Source organism: Canis aureus, chromosome 2, assembly GCF_053574225.1.
Source record: "Canis aureus isolate CA01 chromosome 2, VMU_Caureus_v.1.0, whole genome shotgun sequence".
NCBI classification, from domain to species: Eukaryota; Metazoa; Chordata; class Mammalia; order Carnivora; family Canidae; genus Canis; species Canis aureus.
This window is the reverse complement of record NC_135612.1, coordinates 88,890,840-88,910,028: the sequence shown is the minus strand read 5'-3', so window position 1 is coordinate 88,910,028 and position 19,189 is coordinate 88,890,840. Positions and strand designations below refer to the sequence as shown.

The 19,189-nt window shown below is 36.3% G+C and overlaps 1 protein-coding gene and 1 long non-coding RNA gene across 13 annotated transcripts in view; both read right to left on the bottom strand.

Moving 5' to 3' along the window:
- The window catches only part of KCNIP4 (potassium voltage-gated channel interacting protein 4), a 1,117,936-nt gene that overhangs the window by 901,965 nt on the left and 196,782 nt on the right, over positions 1–19,189 (bottom strand). The window lies entirely within an intron of this gene.
- Positions 3,167–19,189, bottom strand: part of LOC144303248 (uncharacterized) — a 55,559-nt gene continuing 39,536 nt past the window's right edge. For all 11 annotated transcript variants that reach the window (XR_013370319.1, XR_013370325.1, XR_013370324.1 and 8 more), the window contains 3 exons: positions 10,398–10,521; positions 4,631–4,718; positions 3,167–3,657 (listed from right to left, as the gene is read on the bottom strand). This is a non-coding gene — a long non-coding RNA (uncharacterized LOC144303248). The remainder of the gene's footprint in view (positions 3,658–4,630; positions 4,719–10,397; positions 10,522–19,189) is intronic.

The following is a 19,189-nucleotide window of genomic DNA, read 5'->3' as shown; positions in this document are numbered from 1 at the left end:
CCTAGTCACATACTTTCAACTAATGGCATCCTAATAGACACACAATCTTTTTTTTTATTTCATTATTAGAGACATTTTCACATTTAATTTGCCAGGCTTAACCTAAATTAAAAAGTAACAAGGAATATGCCAGAGATTACTTGGAAGAGATGCGGCTGTAAATCTTTTGATCCCAGTGCTAATCTAGAGAAGATAATTTGTTAGAAGCATATTAGTCCACAAGCAATTCTTATAGGCAAAAAGTAAGACTTTTTTGACAAGAATTTCACCATGCCTCTTTCATATTAATGAAGAGTAAAGACTTTTGTTATATTCTACAAAGCCACAAGAGCAGCTTTACATAAGTAAATGGATGATTCTAATTAATGAATTAAATAAATATTAAGAGTGCTGTGAATGAAGATAATTAATGAAACGGTTTTTAAAGCAAAGGTATAGCTATGGCTCATTCCACTGAATATTGCCTAGCAGTTCACAGGGAAATCAGAAGGCTTAGCAAACTTTGATCTTAATTAAGAAATTATTTTAAATGGCAGGAGTTGTATTAATAAATGAAATCCCTCACACACTAATACTTTCCTACTTTCATTTGAATCTGTTACAAAATGCTGTTAATACATAAACACGTATTCACACTATGTGGTACATTATAAAAGTATTGCTTGAAAAGTATTTAATGTACAAAACTTATAAAACCATAAACCAGACACAATGTAAAGTTCATTAACATCATCATTTCAAGAAAACTGCCTGAAGCAGCCTTAGCTTGCTCCCCACCTCACAGGATCACTGCCCTTCACTGCCTGATTCCCAATGTTTTGAAAACATTTATTGTATGTGTTTGCTTGTGTTTCATTTGTTTCAGGTAGGAGGTAAATCTAGGCCCTATTACTCTGTTTTTATTGGAAGTGGATGTCAAAAACATTCAATTCCATAATATGAGCATAAGATTATTTAGAAACAGATACAGTACGTGGCTTGATGAAGATCACCTAGCTACTAAATTGAGGAAGGAGGAGCCAACCTAAGTCCTGGGGTGCTTGGGTATCTCAGTCGGTTAAGCATCCGACTCCTGACTTCGGCTCAGATCCTGATCTCAGGATTGTAAGATTAAGCCCCATGTTGGGTTCTGCCTCCAGTAGTGAATCTGCTTAAAATTCTTTCTCTCACATTCTGTCCCTTGCCCCCCAAATAAATAAATCAATCTAAAAAAATAAATAAATAAACCCTAAGTCCCAAACCCTGAACCCAAACCTCTCCCGCTTCTTAACTCTTCATCAACATTTGCCACTTCGTATTACAACTTGTCAACTTAAAATCTTTTTCCAACTATGGTCTCCTTGAAGGAAATAATTTCATGTTAGGCTTAACTTTATGGCCACGCAGCAGTGGTGGCCCGGTTGACATTCCATGCATACTTAGGAATGAATGAATATATATGAATAAGTAGCTTATGGAACTGGTTAGAGTAAAACACTGAGCCACACAGGTGACAGCAAGACAGGAAATTTTTCAGTGCTTCGGGTCTTTTCAAGGAAGGTTATGAGGCTTAGAAATAGTAACATACCTCAAGAAAAAAATTGCACAAGAACTAGTATATTAAATAAAACATGGGGATGACCCTCTGGGCAAAGATGATGTAAGAGAGTCAGAACTGCCAAGAACTTTGCCTAGTTACCTACTGAGCTGAAATTTTATTTTGACTCTGATTTGCTCTGAAATAAGCATCTGTTCAAAATCACGAATTCATAAGTGGAAAGTATGACATAGGCCATATGGGTCTTGCGCCTATGCCGCCTGGGAATCTATCCTGATGATGGACATCAAACTCACGACTGAGTCCTCCCAATGAGACAGAAGCCCATTATTTATGAGACAGGCTGTCCCACTATGAGACAATATTGTTACAAATCCTCCTCCTAGTGCAATCCAGCGTCTTCACGTGGAGAGAAAGCACAAATGTGCGCACGCGTACAAGTACACACTCAAGCACACACACAGGGCTACGTAGAAGGGATACAGATCTCTGTCAGTATGTTTAGACATACAGAAATACACTTTCGACATGATGATGAGGGTGGAGGTGGAGGAGGTAAAGTGAAGTGTTGAACGTGAAGTGTTTATATGAGGAATAATTTATTGCTAACCACGTTGTATTTTAGACAAGTAGCAGGTTCAAAGACTATATCGTAAAATACTGCACCACAAATTCCATCCTCATTTTCATCTCCTTGTTATTCTTGAATCAAGACATTTTTTATCACTCCTCACCCCGACATCCTAAAGCTAAGAAACTTAAAATTCTACTGATAATTCAAAATCTAAAAATGGAAGCGCTTGGATGGCTCAGTGGTTGAGCGTCTCTGCTTTTGTCTCAGGTCATGATCCCGGGGTCCCAGGATCGAGTCCCACATCGGGCTCCCCGCAGGGAGCCTGCTTCTCCCCCTGCTTGTGCCTCTGCCTCTCTCTGTCCCCCATGAATAAATAAAATCTTTTTAAAAAATCTAAAAATGCGCACTGCTAGGCCTTTATAGGAACAAGTCTTTAGCTGGCAACACTTTGCATAGTCTTCTGGTATCTAAGTCCTAACTCATGATTAATTTAATGATGCAATCATCTACACAATACTATCACAATAGTATCATCTTATTCTGTTGAAAAATGAACCTGCTCTTTTTTGAAGTCTCTAAAAGTGTTCAAAAGATCAGAAAATCTCTCTGGATAGATATGAATCTCCATAGAAAAACAGAACCAATTTGTTTGTGCCAGTACACCTCAGAGGCAGGGCAGACCCTGGTATTCAATACGAAACTCTGAAATTAGGAGCTGATGGTAGTCCTTATTTCTTATGTATACACCAATTATTCCAATTATTCCTTATACACATACATTTAACTGAATATCCTTGATTATAGAATCTTGACTTAGTTCTTAGTTATAGCATAAGCTGATTACTCATTTATTTGGTTTACCATTTTGTAAAATTTGTAAAATGGGTGTACTATACCAGAAAATGAGATTTATTAGAAAACTGACTAGCAAAATTATTCTACCTTGACTCAGTTCCTTTCATACACTTTTCTAGATTATGCTTGAAGACCCTTCCACATTATAGGATGAAATGATATATGATAGACAAAATTAAAAAAAAAAATTATCAACACAATAGCCCCAGACCTGAGAGTATATTTCAAAGCATACAAAGTGATTGATCTGTCTTTCCTTAATCATAGAACTCGGTTCCAGAGAAGTGAGAAAGAGAAGTAATACTGGCTGTCACCTGATATGTTCTTTCTGGCTACTCTGAAGGTTGGTATTTTTTAATGCATCAGTCACAATAACTCTAAGATCTCTAACGTTGCCCGAAGCAAGCTAGCTATTTAATAATGGGCAGGAGTCTATCCCAGCGGTGCAATGAGAACAGACTTAGCAGCGTCCACCCAGCCAGGGGAGACCCACCAGAGCTGATGCCTCCAGAAATGCTCCTGCCTCCTCTCTGCTCCTTTCCCACCAGCACTGATCCAGGCCCTTGAGCTCCTGCCTCAGCAATGATACCTCGAATGTAGTCACCTCTCAAGGTGGAGCAAGGGAGGGGGGCACGAGCCTTGAAAGTGATAGCCTGTGCACCGGTGTCTGCTCAGACTCAGGCTCCGAATCCTAGGACACCACATGGGAGAAAAGAAATAGGAACAAAAAGGTTTCAAAATACTGCTTTTTTTATTCCTATTCTATTCCTATACAATTCCACTTACCCCAAAATACTAAAAGTATATGTTGATATTAAAGATAACACACTTGTGGGGCACCTGTGTGGCTCAGTGAATGAAGCGTCTGCCTTTGACTCAGGTCATGATCCCAGGGCCCTAGGGTTGAACCCTACATTGAGTTCTCTGCTCAGCAGAGAGTCTGCTTCTCCCTCTCCCTCTGCTGCTCCCTTCCCTGCTCATGCTTTCTCTCTTTAAAATAAATATCTGAAAGAAATAAAGATAACATGTTTTAATCAGAAGTGCTTAACTTTCAACAGTTGTGCCGTCTCCAATGAGAGTTGGATCTCCATGCTGAGAGGGAGGGTGAGGCATTCCCTGGGCACTCTCATCTCTGGGGCAATGGCAGCTTCTCATATCTGCAAAGTCCATATTCTTGGCAGTTCTCTATTTTTTTTTTACAAGTCAGTCCAATTTTTATTTCAATCTTGTTATAATAAATAATTTTTTCTTTCTCTTTTTTTTAAAGTAGGCTCCACGCCCAGCATGGAGCCCAACATGTGGCTTGACCCCACAACCCTGATACCAAGACCTGAGCTGAGATCAAGAGTCAGATGCTTAACCAACTAAGCCACCCAAGTGCCCCAATAAAGCATTCTTTATGCTAAAATTCCCTAGTTTGAATTACTGTAGGGTTTCTGCCTCCTGAGTGTACCTTGATTGATATGCACAGTGAACTTTATGTGGGAAACAGTGGACTGAGTAAACACACACACACACACACACACACACACACACACACACACCTTTTACTGGAGGAGGTCTAAAGTATATTAATATGTGAAATTTGAAAAGAAAATAAATTACATGTGGAATTCCATAAGCTTGTGTTCTTATAGATACCCCCCCCCACTGCACACACATACCATGACACCAAAACAGTGTTTGGTGGGGCATCAATGGAGACACAGACGTTTTCATCTACACCATAGCTGAATCCTCCCTGGTAGGAATCTGAAACCAATACATATTCATGGAGAATAACTGGTACAAACGACAAATCGATGAATTTTACTTTTACTCTTTTGATAAAAGAAGCAATGGAATAATGTTTTTGGCATTCCCTTGTCATTGAGTACCTAAGACAATACTTGCTCATGAATAACCATGGATTTGGGGCACCTGGGTGGCTCAGTGGTTGAGCATCTGCCTTCAGCTTAGGCTGGGATCCTGGGGTCCTGGGATCGAGTCACCCAATGGGCTCCCCATAAGGAGTCTGCTTTTCCCTCAGCCTGTGTCTCTGTCTCTCTCTCTGTGTGTCTCTCATGAATAAATAAATAAAATCTTTAAAAAAGAAAAAAAAGAATAACCATGGATTTCAATAGCAAGGAGCATAGAAACTGTCAGTCAGGAGAGGCGAAAATAGACAACTCTCATGGGGTGGGGGTGGGTAGGGTAGGATTTAACAGTACCTTGAGAGGAGCAGAAAGGTGGAAAAAGTCCCCTCTCCACTTTGTAGAGATTTCATTTCATATTCTCCCACATGATAATTCCTGATTCAGGACATTCGGGCTTTCCCATAAATGTGTATGACATCCATGCAAAGTTGCAGATATAATCGGATTTTCGACTACAGCTTGAGACAGTATCATTTGGGAAAAGACCTTGCAGAGGCCTCTGCTTTTAGAAATATATGACTTAAGTAATAAGTGTCAGACACTATCAGAATCTGGAGCCGTGACATGCTGCAGGACAGCATGCTGGTGGAAGCTATTATTACCTTTTATGTACATTCACCAAAATGTTGTTAAGGAAATGTAATTACCAATGGGGAGTCTCATTTATCCAAATTATTCTGGGCTACCAAAGAAACCTGACATGTAAACAATTTAGATAAGGATTCTAATAAGCTAGCTATACCAAGTACCTGCAATTTGTCACACAGCACACTCAGGACCAGTCTGTTGTCCTTCAAGTGCTATTTCAGCTGAATGTACATTAGGAAGACAACTTTTAAGTCAGTGTCAAGACAGGGTTTTAATTAAGGTTAAAAAAGAAACCCACAATACAATGCAATTTTCACCTACTAATTTCAAAGTAGAATGCAGTGACACTCCAATAATAAAGACCCAGCTAACTCATTAAAGTGGAAAATATTTTTTTAAAATACACAGGAGGCTTTAGAAAATAATCTTGGATTTATTATACCTGGGTTTTTTTTTTGGGGGGGGGGGAAGCAAAACAGTCAAATCTTTGATGTTCTGAGTCACTATGATAGGACCAGTAGTACGTAAGGTAGGAGGTATATGAATAAAGTATAAGACACAACTGCTGTCCTTAATAACTTACCTCATTTGGGAGACAAAACATTTTAGAAATGGTTCTATTCAGAATAGTCACCAAAGAATAAAATCTAATGATGAAACTACAAATGAACAATAGTATTTTCTAATGGACAGTCTAGGTCGTGAATACACACTTCTGTTGAGATGTTTTCTAGAGAAATGGGCATTAACCCCAGGAACCAAGCCAGGCTGTATAAAATATTTTTTTTAAACTGCTGAGTATTTGCAGGTAGGGGGAGTTTGACATAAGAGCAATTGTGTGGAGTGGCTCTTCCATAATGAAATGGGATGACATGGCCCCTGCAAATAAGGATTTGAGGGAAGAAAAAACATTTATTTGCTTATTTCATGAAAAAAAATACATTTTCATTAATCCATCATCTCGAATGACATTTGCGCAGTTGCTTCTGTGCTCTTTGCACCATGTTAAGCACTAAAGAATTCAGCAGTGAGACAATGCTCTTTTCCTTGAGGAGCTCATTGTCCAGTAGGGAAGAAAGAAGGGTAAATGAATAATTAAAATAAAGTCTGATAAGAGCTATAATAGGAACAAGTACAGAGTGTTGTGGGAGCACAGAGAAGAAGGTGGTACTGGCGGGGGCGGGCATGGGAGCCAGCCTACAGAGCCAATTGCTAACCCAGGGAATTTTGTAAGCTCGTCATTGAATATAGCCATTATTAAAAATTAAGTTAGACAAAGTTTCAATTAGGTAAATTGGGTTTAATACCAAGGTTATAAATATCTTAAGCTCCATCACTTCCTAATGATTTTATTACATTTCACTATTATCTATGCCCTTGAGGTCATTCAGTTCTATTGCACATACGTGGTGGAAACACCATAGGACGGTATGCTACTGTGCATCTATTACCAACTTTGTTCAGTGGCATCATGTTGGTAACTTGAACTTTGCCATGAAGAAAGTATTTATACAAGGGAATCCAACAAATGCTACCAAACCGAGTTGTTTGGATATTTTTTGTGTGTCTTCATTTTTGCTTTTGTTTTATTTTCCATAGACAACCAATTATTAAGCATGTACCAGCATACTGCTGAAAACATCTAACCCAGGTCCCCACCTAGTCATGGTCAGGGAGAGCTTCCTGTAAGAGAATCAATAAAGATGCAGTCTTAATTAAAATCAGAATCAAAGACCTCCAAGTTCATTCATGTTGTCACATGATACATGATTTGCTTTTTGTTTTTTTTTTTTACAAAGCTGCATGGTAATTCATTTTAGGTATACATCCCATTTTATTCCATTTATCCATCAATGGACATTTAGGTTGTTTCCACATCTTGGTTATTATGAATAGATAATGTGTAGAAATGTAATTACCAATGGGGAGGCTCACTTATTCAAATGTGCATTCTCTTAGTATCTTAGATACTTAATAAAGAAATAAGGCTAGTTACATAATTTGTCAAAGAAAACATCATTAGTAAGTGGAAGATCAAGGGTTTGAACCCATAGTAGTCTGGATCAAAAATTGTGTTACATGCACACACACACACACACACAGAGGAATATTACTTAGCCATAAAAATGATAAGATCTTGCCATTGGTGACAACATGGATAGACCTGGAGGATATTATGCTCAAGTGACATAAGTCAGAAAGAGAAAGACAAATACCATATAACTTCATTTATATGTGGGATCTAAATAGCAAATAAAGAAACAAAAAGCAGAATCAGACCTATGACAGCCAAAGGGGAAAGGTGAGCTGTGATGGGAAAAAAAAAAACAAATGAAAGGGAGTGGAAGATGTAGGCTTCCAGTAATGGAATGAATAAGTCAAAGGGTAAAAGGTACAGTATAGGGAGTGTAGTCTATGGTACTGTAATAGTGCTGTATGGGGACAGATGGTGGTCACAGGTGGTCAGCATAACATAACATATAGAGTTGATGAGTCAATACATTCCACACCTGAAACTAATGTAATATTGTATGTCAACCATACTGATTTAAAAAATAATGTATTCTAAAGCTCCTTGGTGGTTCAGTCAGTTAAGCATCCAACTCTTGATTTTGGCTCATATCATGATCTCAGGATTGTGAGATTGAGTCCCACATTGTCCTCTGCACATGGAGCCTACTTAAAATTATCTCTCTCCCTTTCCCTGCCCCCTACCTCTCACTCTTACTCTATCTCAAAAAAAAAATATGTTCTTAATCAATATACTATTCCTCGGGGCACCTGGTTGGCTCTGTGGTTGAGCGTCTGCCTTTGGCTCAGGTTGTGATCTTGGGGTCCTGGGATTGAGTCCCACATCAGGCTCCCCTCAGGGAGCCTGCTTCTCCCTCTGCCTGTGTCTTTGCCTCTCCCTGTGTATCTCTCATGAATAAATAAAATCTTTAAATATATATATATATATATATATACACACAAACATATATATAAATATATATATACACACACATACACTACTTCTCTCATGCTTTTGCAATATATTTTTTCACTTTCTCTTGATGCAACAAAATTTTAAAATGCTCTAAAATTCATTTTAAATATATATTATGTTTATGTATATAAATAGATAAAATGTATAATGCATTTAAAGTAAAATATAAACTCTAAAAGCTATCTTCAAGACTTGCATCTTAAATCAATGTTTTAAAAAGGACAATTACCAAGCTTACACCTCTTAATTGCTTCATCTATATTTTTCTCAAAATAATTTAGGCAGAATTATTTACAGAATAGCTGCAAAATGACTGCTTTCAAAGAAGTATCAGGGAAATTTATATGGAAAAATTTGCTTTGCCAAAGACATATATGACAGCTTATAATTGTTTCAAATGAATTTCTATGTCATAAAAGAACTATTGTTTCGTGAAATAAACAAATTATATCTGCATAGAAAACTCCCAATGCTATCCACATCATTATAGTATGGGAAAAATTATACTTGTTAAAATATGGTTGTGTCCAAAAAATATTTCCCTCGTTATTTTGAATAGCTCCTTTGAAGTAGATCCTTTATGTCAAAGACAATTTTCAGTTTCTCTCATTAAAATCTAACTAGCATTATGACAAAGAAGAAAAAAAGTGAATAAACAAAATGGTCAAACAAAAGTATCCAATAGTTGATTCATAGCAAAACCAAAAAAAAAAAAAAATGGTATCTACAAGGAAGCAGGGATTTCTGAATTAATTTGCTTTCATATTCATTCGGTCATTAAAGCAAATGGTTCTAATCTCTGCATATGGACCCAGCCCAAAAGTATTTTAAAAATGTGGATGACATTGTATACATTGAAGCAACCGCCATCAAGCATAAAATTCTATGTACATAAAGCTACATGTACACAAAGCTATATATATGTGGCCTTAAGTATTTGAAAATTTGTTTGACAGTGGTTATTCAAGTGCATGCAAAGTCAGGCATAGTTTATGTCATCTAATTTATATACATATATATGATATCACACACACGTATATGTATTTTATGTCATCCAATTATACATATATACACTACATTTATATACATATATATACACATATATACATATAGTGATGCTCTTCAGTAATTAAATATTTACACAGATACTCTAAGCAAGTATGCAAATTCATTATATTCTATATAAGAGATGCTTGAGCTACCTAAAGAAAAGCAATATTTTCATAGAACTATCTTCTTCCCATTACCATCTCCCCTCACTCTATTTTCCATCAATTTCTTCTTTCTTTCCACAAGTAATTTTTAACCCTATCACAGATGCTAGAAAGTGGCTAGTATGGAAGGTCCAATCATGAAATACTAAAAAGGACCTTCATGGAACTTTAATTGTACTGGGTTTAAATTTGTTGAAAGATGAAATCAGAAGATTTTAAATCAGATAGACTTTCATTCAAATCTTGATGATATCACTTACATACATTAGAAAATTATTTACCTTTCCAAAGCTGCCATTTTCTCCGAAAGAAAATGACATCAATTTTAATCACATCACATATCTTGTGGATCATATAAAATAATGAATGGGAAAAGATGAGTGGAGAATCTGATATAAAGTAGGTACTTAATAAATGCTACATATCTTTTCTTCCCACCTACATTTAAACAGCAATTTGCTATTAAACCCAAGTTTCACTGTTGCAGGTTTATAGATAGTCATGAAAAGAAAATATGCCCAGCGTTTTCATAGTTCTGAAACAAAGAGGTGCTTAGTTGGAAAATATGTTGGCTACTGCCAAAGAGAAAATTTGAGAGGCAGTGACCCAGAGAGACAGTATGGAAAAATAAATAAGCCCATGGTAGATATCAAGACAGTAGTTTAAAAGATTAATAGTACATCCTTTCTTATTTGCATGGTAGCATCATTTTGTAAAACTGACTCACATTTCCCATCTCAATTCTATTTCTCTTCTTTCACAGAGGTGCTTTTAATTCACTGGCAGGGCATCTCAGGTAAGTAGGACTCCAGACTGGTGGTCAATACTCTAGGTGTCCATGAAATAAGTCACTACATGAAAAAACAGACAAGTGAGAGAGAGGGAAGTAGGACTGCTGGACACTCAAATTGAGTGGTGGAAACAACTAACAAAATGAATGTTCTCAACAGGAAACTACCTAACATCTGGGAACACACTGAGTATTTCAGAAATTCAAGGCATGTCCTGCTTCCATCCTACTGCCAAATCCTCCATCTCTGGGATGGGTGGGATGATTCTAAATGAGATCTGAAAACGGTGGGCTCCAGTGGAATCCAGCATTCTTTGGACCTTGAGCCTCATCACTGCCCTCTACACAATTTCAGAAACTTTGACTGAACTCAGACTGTCAACCAGTGGTCTTAGTTTTAAATATATCTCATGAAAAAGCAACAGAGGTAGGAGCAGATTAATGGTTAGAAGAAAAGCACTTTCAAACCTCTAAAAGTGAAAATGTAAAATGAACTCCTAATCTAGAGGCATCTTAGAGAAAACTCTTCTCTGTGAATAAGACATTCAAGGGCAGTATTAAAATGGCATTATTGTACCTAATGAAAGAAATTAAGTAAAAAAAAAAAAAAAGAGTTCTTAGCAGGGTTGTGCTAAGTTGGAGCATGTTTCTGGGGTTCCACCAAGCACTTCACAGAAGAGGGTGCCAAGATTAAGGACCCACTTAGGAAACAGGGAGCATCCCCTGTTACAGGTGAATGTTCCAACCACTCAGGTCGGCCCCTGAGCATCAAACACTAGCAATTAATTCCATTTAGACTGATTCCATGTTTGCCAAACAACTTTCTTGATTATGACTTGGTTCCCTAAGGGGCAGTTCTACAGATGGAAACCTTGATCCATCTGACTAGATTTCTCACTGTAAAATAGGAAGTTGGTATTTTCTACTTCATCTTCCTCAGTCTCTTGTGAGTTATCTAAATATGAATCAGTATCACAAAGTCCAATTACCCACAATACTAAGGAGATAGCATGCGACTGTCCAGCTTTCCCAATACCAATCATTGGAGGCTATCTTTTCCCCAGGGTATATTATTGGTTTCTTTGTCATGAATTAATTGACCACACATGAGTGGATTTATTCCTGGGCTGCCTATTCTGTTCCACTGATCATCGTGTCTGTTTTTAAAGGTCAATATCATACCTTTTTAATTACTACGGCTTTGTAATAGAGTTTGAGATAAAGGCACATGATGCCTCCAGCTTTGTTGCTCTTTCTTAAGATTACTTTTGCTATTCAGGATTGTGTGTGTGTGTGTGTGTGTGTGTGTGTGTGTGGTTCCATACAGATTTTAGGGATTTTCTTGAAAAATATTATTGGGATTTTGATAAGAATTGTACTGAATCTGTAGATTGCTTTGAGCAGTATGGGCATCTTAACAATATTGATTCTTCCAATCTACAAGAATGAAATTGATTTTCACTTGTCTGTGTCTTCATAAATTTACTTCATTAATGTCTTACAGCTTTCAAAATACAGGTTTTCGGCTTGATTAAATTTATTCCTAGGTAATTTTTGATGTAATTGTAATTAATTATTTTCAATGAAAGTTATTAATGTACAGACAGATTTTGGCATATTGATGTTGTATATCCTGCAACTTCACTGTATTATTTCTAACTTTTTTGATGGAGTCTTTCTATATATAATATCATGTCATCTGCAAGTAGTGACAGTTTTACTTCTTCTCTACTGACTTAGATGCCTTTATTTTTCTTAACTAATTGCTCTGGCTAGGGCTTCCAACATTATTTTGAACAAAAATAGTGAGACGGGGCATTCTTTTCTTGTTCCTAATCTTAGAAGAAAAGCTTTCAGCTTTTCACCATTGAGTGTGATGTTAGCTGTGGGCTCTTTAGATATAGTCTCTATAATGTTGAAGTCTTCTCCCTCTACAGCTACTGTGTTGAGCATTTTTATCATAAATGGATGTTGGATTTTGTCAAATGATTTTTTTTCTTTTTCTTTTGAGATGATCATATGATTTTTATACATCATTTTGTGGTATATTATCCTTGAGTGATTCGCAGATGTTGAATCACCCGGGTATCCATGGAATAAATCCCACTTGATCATGGCACATGATCCTGTTAATGTATTGTTGAAATTGGTTTGCTAATATTTTGTTAAGGATTTTTTCCTCTATGTTCATCAGGGATGTTGGCCTGTAATTTTCCTTTGGTGTCCTGGCCTGGTTTCAGCATCAGGGTAGTCCTGGCCTTACAAAAGGAGTTTGGAAGAGTCCCCTCCTCTTCCATTTTGTGGAAGTGTTTCAGAAGAACTTGTATTAATTCTTCTTCGAATGTTTGGTAGACATTGCCATAAAACTGTCTGGCTCTGGACTTTTGATTGTTGGGAGGTGTTTGATTACTGATTAAACTCCTGAGTAATTGGATTGTTTTTCATTATATCATGATTCAATCTTGGAAGATTATATGAGTTTTAAGGAACTATCCATTTTTTCTAGGGTATCCAATTTCTTGCATATAATTGCTCATATTAGTCTTTTATGGCCCTTTGCATTGTTGTGGTATTAGCTGCAACATCTCTTTCATGTCTGATTTTATTTGAATCCTCTCCATCTTTCTCTTCGTGAGTAGTTAAAGGTTTGTTAATTTTATCTTTCCAAAGAACCAGCTCTTAGTTTCACTGATCTTATCTATTCTCTATGTAGTCTCTATTTCATTTATTTCTGTTGCAAGCTTTGTTATTTCTTTCCTTTTATTAGCTTTAGGCTTTGCTTTCTTTTTTTTTTTTCCTTTTGCTTAGTTCCTTGAAGTGATAAAGTTAGGTTGTTTGAGACTTTTTCTTGCTGCTTATATTTTCTTTTATAATAAAAAAATATTTAAAATGGTTTCTGTAGAGTCTAAATGATTACCATGGGTTGAAGTAGGGGGCAAGATCTACACTAGGACTATAGAGACATAATCAGTATTTACCAATTAACATGAAAAGTACTTGTATTAGTTTCCTATTTGATACTATAAAATATAACCACAGATTTGGTGGTAATAAAACAACCCAATTTATTATATCACAGTTCAGATGTCAGAACTCCACAAAGGGTCTCATTGGGATAAAATAAAAATGTTTGAGGCTGGCTCAGTCAATGGAGCATGTGACTCTTGATCTCAGGGTTGTGAGTTTGAGCCTTATGTTGGGGGTAGAGATTACTTAATCAATAAATTTTAAAACTTTTTTTAAAAAGTGCTTGAGAACTGCATTCTGCTCGAATGCTCTGGAAATAATTCATTTCTTGGTCTCTTTCGATTCAGAGAGGTCCCTTTCATTCCTTGATTCATGGTCTTTTTTAATCTTCAGAACAACAATAGCTGGTAGAGTCTTTCTCAGACTATGTCACTTTGACATTGATAGTCTTGTGTTCCTCTTTCACCTAAAGGGCTCTTGTTATTACATTAGGCCCATACAAATAATCCCAGTAAATATCCCTAAATCAGGATTCTTATTCACAGTTTCAAAGTGCCTTTTGCCATGTAAGGTCACATAAGTATAGTTATGTGAACCTCTTTGTTGGGAGCAATTATTTTGTCTACTATGGTAATATTAAGAATAACCACCAAAAAAAATAATAACCACATTTCTTGACACAACTCCGTTTTTTAGGGGGGCATGAACACTTTCTTTTTCTCCATCTCTCTTTCTTAAAAAATATAATTCAACTGAATATTCTAAGAAAATCAGCAATGTCAAATTTGTACTTTACCACCAAAATGACAAGAGAGCAGAGACAGAGGTTATTCTGAGGAAAAAAAAAAAAAGCAACCTTCTTCTTGGCTACAGCAACAATCTTGATGAAAAATTATGCCCTTCATTCATAGTTAATGGAATGCTGAAAATGTGAGGGGGCACAGTCACGGGAATTGATGTTACAAGCTCATGCTTACTTATGCTTATGCTTTGCTTGATTATCCCTGGAGTTGGTTTTGACTGAAACTATACTAGAAATAAATCCTGGGGAGCAGAAAATCTAGATGACAACATTCTTGAAAACCAAATATTGGAGAAGACTTCTTTTAGTCAACAATCAAGCTTAACTGCTGTTAATGAGATACTACTGTAACCTCGAACAATGAGAGTAGGGGGCTGGCTTTTATAAGAAAGATTTTTTCAGACCTGTCCACATTAAAGCTGATGATAAATCCCATGAGTACAGTCTACAAAATTAAGACTTAGTCTTGGCTCTTGATTCTCCCTCTGCCTACAACCCCTCGACAAACAATTGTTTATCTTCCAAAACTTAGCAAGGTCATCTCCCCCATAAAGTCTTTTCTCACTGTGATCCAACCTTCATTTTCAAATAGCAGTGACTTTTGCTTTGTTTGGGATTCTGCTAGAATTACTTAAGTTATGACATCCATGACTTCCTTCATACCTGTCTGGCTTCCCACATTTACCCATTAATAGAGGTGAAGAACTGTTTAATTCATTTTCATTAATCTTAAAGGTAACAATGATAGTTATCAAAGGGGAGGTTGGTGGGGGGGGGTGGGCTAAATAGGTGATGAGGATTAAGGAGTTCACTTGATGGGATGAGCCCTGGATGTTGTAGGAAAGTACTGAATCATTATATTGTATACCTGAAACTAATATTATACTGTATGTTAACTAACTGGAATTAAAATAAAAACTGGAGGGGGGGGGGAAATCCCTGGGTGGCTCAGCGGTTGGGCGCCTGCCTTCTGCTCAGGGCGTGATCCTGGAGACCCTGGATCGAGTCCTACATCGGGCTCCCTTCATGGAGCCTGCTTCTCCCTCTGTCTGTCTCTGCCTCTCTCTCTCTCTCTCTCTCTCTCTCTCATGAATAAATAAATAAAATCTTTAAAACAATAAAATAAAATAAAAACTGGGGAAAAAGGTAACAATGAAACCAGCGATAACTTTATAGTCTGATATGGGTATACTACGTGCTAAAATATTGAAACACTTCAATAAACAGCTACTTCTCTGAGCCTTCCTTGGAACTCAATCCAGCAACTAAAGCTTCAGCCAGGAACTTCTAGAACTCTGCTACAGAACAGCTGCCAGCAACTTTTCTGATTGGTCATTATCCATGCTCTATAAATTCTTATACTTTTTCTAAAGATTTATTTATTTATTTGAGAGGGAGAGAGAAAAACAGTACGAGTGGGAAGGGGAGAGGGAGAGAGAAAAACCCAAGTGGACTCTGCACTGATCATGGAGCCTGATATGAGGCTCAGTCTCATGACTCCCAGATCAGCTGAAACCAAGAGTCAGACACTTAACCAACTGTACCATGCAAGCGCCCCATGCTTTTCAAAATCTGACTGCAATCCTCAAACTTCAGGATAGTGCCTGGCATATAATGGGAGCTCGGTAAATATTTGTTGAATGGATAAACCTTACCAATATGCCTGTACATCAGAAACTTTGTTAAATTTTTTTTGAAAGGAAAGGAAAGATAAATATTGGGAAGGATGTGGAGGAAAGGGACCCATTGTGTACTATTGGTAGGACTGTAAACTGGTACAAACACTAGGAAAATAGTATGGAGGGTCTTCAAAAAATTAAAAATGGAATTATCCTATGATCTAGCAATCCCACTTCTGGGTATATATCCAAGAAATGGAAACAGGTTATCCAACAGATATACACATTCCCATGTTTAATGCAGCATTACTCCCACAATAGCCAAGATATGGAAACAACATGTGTCTACCAATAAATGAATAGATTTTTTAAAAAGATGAGAATATTATGTACATAAGAATAGTGAAGGGAGTTGCCTCAGGCCAGACAGCTAAGACTTAAGCCTTCTTACTTCCTTTTTTCATCTCTTGAACTAGCTCTCCCTTTCTGGCTTCAGTTAAGCCCTCTGCTCCCTCACAAATAAAAACACGCCTACATGCATAAACATCTATGTACCTACCTACCTACGTATATACATGGCAAGCTGTTAACACTTAACAACCAGCTCTGTGAGAGGGACACAAATTTGTAGCACACACTCAACCAATTTTTCTGATCTAATTTCTCCCATCATGTCTGATGTCAGACTACAAACATGATGTCACTGAATGGAGAATTTTGGAAGAGATGTGCAGTAGAACACCACTTATAGTTTTTTCACCATATAGATATCGTAGATGAAAATAGCCTCAAGAGCACAGATTAGTAGTAAAATGTAGTAAAATAATTAGGAAAAGACGAGTTTTAAGTGTTTACTCTCTTTGGTTTTAATTTAATTTATTTAACCATAAGTCTGCATAATTTGATATTTACTAATGGTATGCTTGTCAACTGGCTCACAAAATTTCCTATAATTTTAATGATTGACCGTCACCAGCTGCTTTGAGCTGGCTCTAGCTACCACTGCTGCATAAATACATTTAAACTTTGGTGTGGGGCAGCCCCAGTGGTGCAGCGGTTTAGTGCCACCTGCAGCCTGGTGTGTGATCCTGGAGACCCGGGATCGAGTCCCATGTCAGGCTCCCTGCATGGAGCCTGCTTCTCCCTCTGCCTGTGTCTCTGCCTCTCTCTCTCTGTCTCTATGAATAAATAAATAAAATCTTTAAAAAAATAAAAAATAAACTTTGGCGTGTGCTTCAAAAAATGTACATACACATATACCTTTATGTATATGTGATATATATATATATATATATATATATATATATATATATTCTTTAAGGGTACATACTCACAACTAGCAGATAAATATATAAATAAGTGCTAGAGACCTAATACACAGTACAGTGATTACAGGCAACAAATCATTAAACTTGCTAAGAGACTAGATCTTAACTGCTCCTAATACAAGAAGCAGTGATAATTATATGACTAGATCCAGGTATTAGCTAAGGCTTTAATATATTGTACATCTTAAACTTCTATAATGTTACATGTCAAATATACCTCATTTAAAAAAGAAAAATAAATGCACTTGTTAGAAGGTCATTCAAATCTTTATTTAAAATAATCTTACAGATGATATTTTCTACTATTTGGTACTGATACAAGGTGGTTTAATTCAGGAGAAATTCCAGAATGGTCAGATAATTTCTTAAGTAAAGACAGTTTTATATTTTGCAATGAACATTACCAACAAAGGATGAAAAAGGATGGCTTTTAGAGATCGCCTATTGATGGACCTGAGTGCAAAACTAAATAAAATAAACAGAGAGCTGTAAAAGAGAAACATTTCTAAATAAATTCTAAAATAATCTTTAAATAAAAAAAGTAGAAACTCTGGATAAAATGATCATACAAGAAGATGTGAAATTTTTTCTTAGCTCAAGAACCACAAGTGAAAACAGGGAAGAACAGAGGGGAATGTTTCTTTCATCTTGCAAGACAACATGTCCTTCGACTGCAATAAGATTCCATAGAATTTCAAAGACATTTAGAATAAGTTTCAGAGAGCTCAAGCTATTCTCTACCTTTAGATTCTTGGTTTTTATAGACATTTTATTAATAAAAATAAAGATTTTAAAAATGAGGTTATTGTTTCCTTTTTAAAATGCAGGTTTTCACAATGAAGTAACAGCCACTGAAAATAACTTAGTCAATGCAAATAAATATGATTTTATATTGGTCAGGGCATAAAAACCTTAATGAAAACTTTGCTCTGTAAATCTGAAATTCACCTACTTTCATGAGTTTGCCTTCTCAAACCATGGAGAATAGTTATATTGTACAGGTCAACATCAAACCACAGAAAAACTAACAAAAAATAGAACTGACAGTGTGTCCAATCTCTCAAGGGAGAAGGACTTTCTAAGCTTTGAAGTGCCGGGGCGGGGGGAAGTACAAAAGAAATAATGAAAAATATTACAAAAATAATAAATATATACATGTTGCCAGCTAAGAATATAAATATTAAAAAAGCAAATAATCATTTTGTAACAAATGGAGAAAAGAAATAAGTGTTTAACATTTAAAAAAAAGCTTGTACAAATTACTAAGAAAAGCTCTAAGACTTAATAAATGCATTGGCAAGGAACGTTGTATTTTTTTTTTTTTTTTTTTGCTAGAGACACCATAACAAATTATAGACTGAGTGGTTTAAGCACGAGAAATGTATTTATTTTCTCACAGTTACAGAAGGCAGAAAATGCTGGCAGGTTTGGTTTCTCTCTCCTCTGCTTTCAGATGGCCACTTTCTCTCTATGCCCTCGTCTTTGTGTCTTAGTCTTTGTGTTGTTGGCCTACTACCTCCTCTTAGGTACAGCAGTCATATTGGATTAGATTCATCCATAGGACCTCATTTTACTTTAATATCTCTTTAAAAAACCCATCTTCAAGTACAGTCACATCCTGAGGTTAGGAGGTCAACACAGGAATTTGGGGGTGACACAATCCAGCTTATTGCGGAGAGATAAACAATTCAAAAAAGGACATTGTCTCTAAAAAGTACATTAAAATGTTACCTTTACTACATAAAGGAATGTTAACTAAAATATGATCACATTTTTTTATTTATCAAGCTATTGATGATCAAAAATCATTTTTATGCTGTCAAGGTTCAGTTCCATGTGTGAAGTGAAATCCACTGAGAGCAGTGTAGACTGGCAACACTTTGGATGGTAAACTTGCAATACTTGCAGGATTATAAAAAAAATTAAACTCTCAATATAGATCAACATAACTGAGAAATGATAATAAAAAATACATCTAGAGATCAGGATATTTGCTTCTGGGGAGAGATCTTT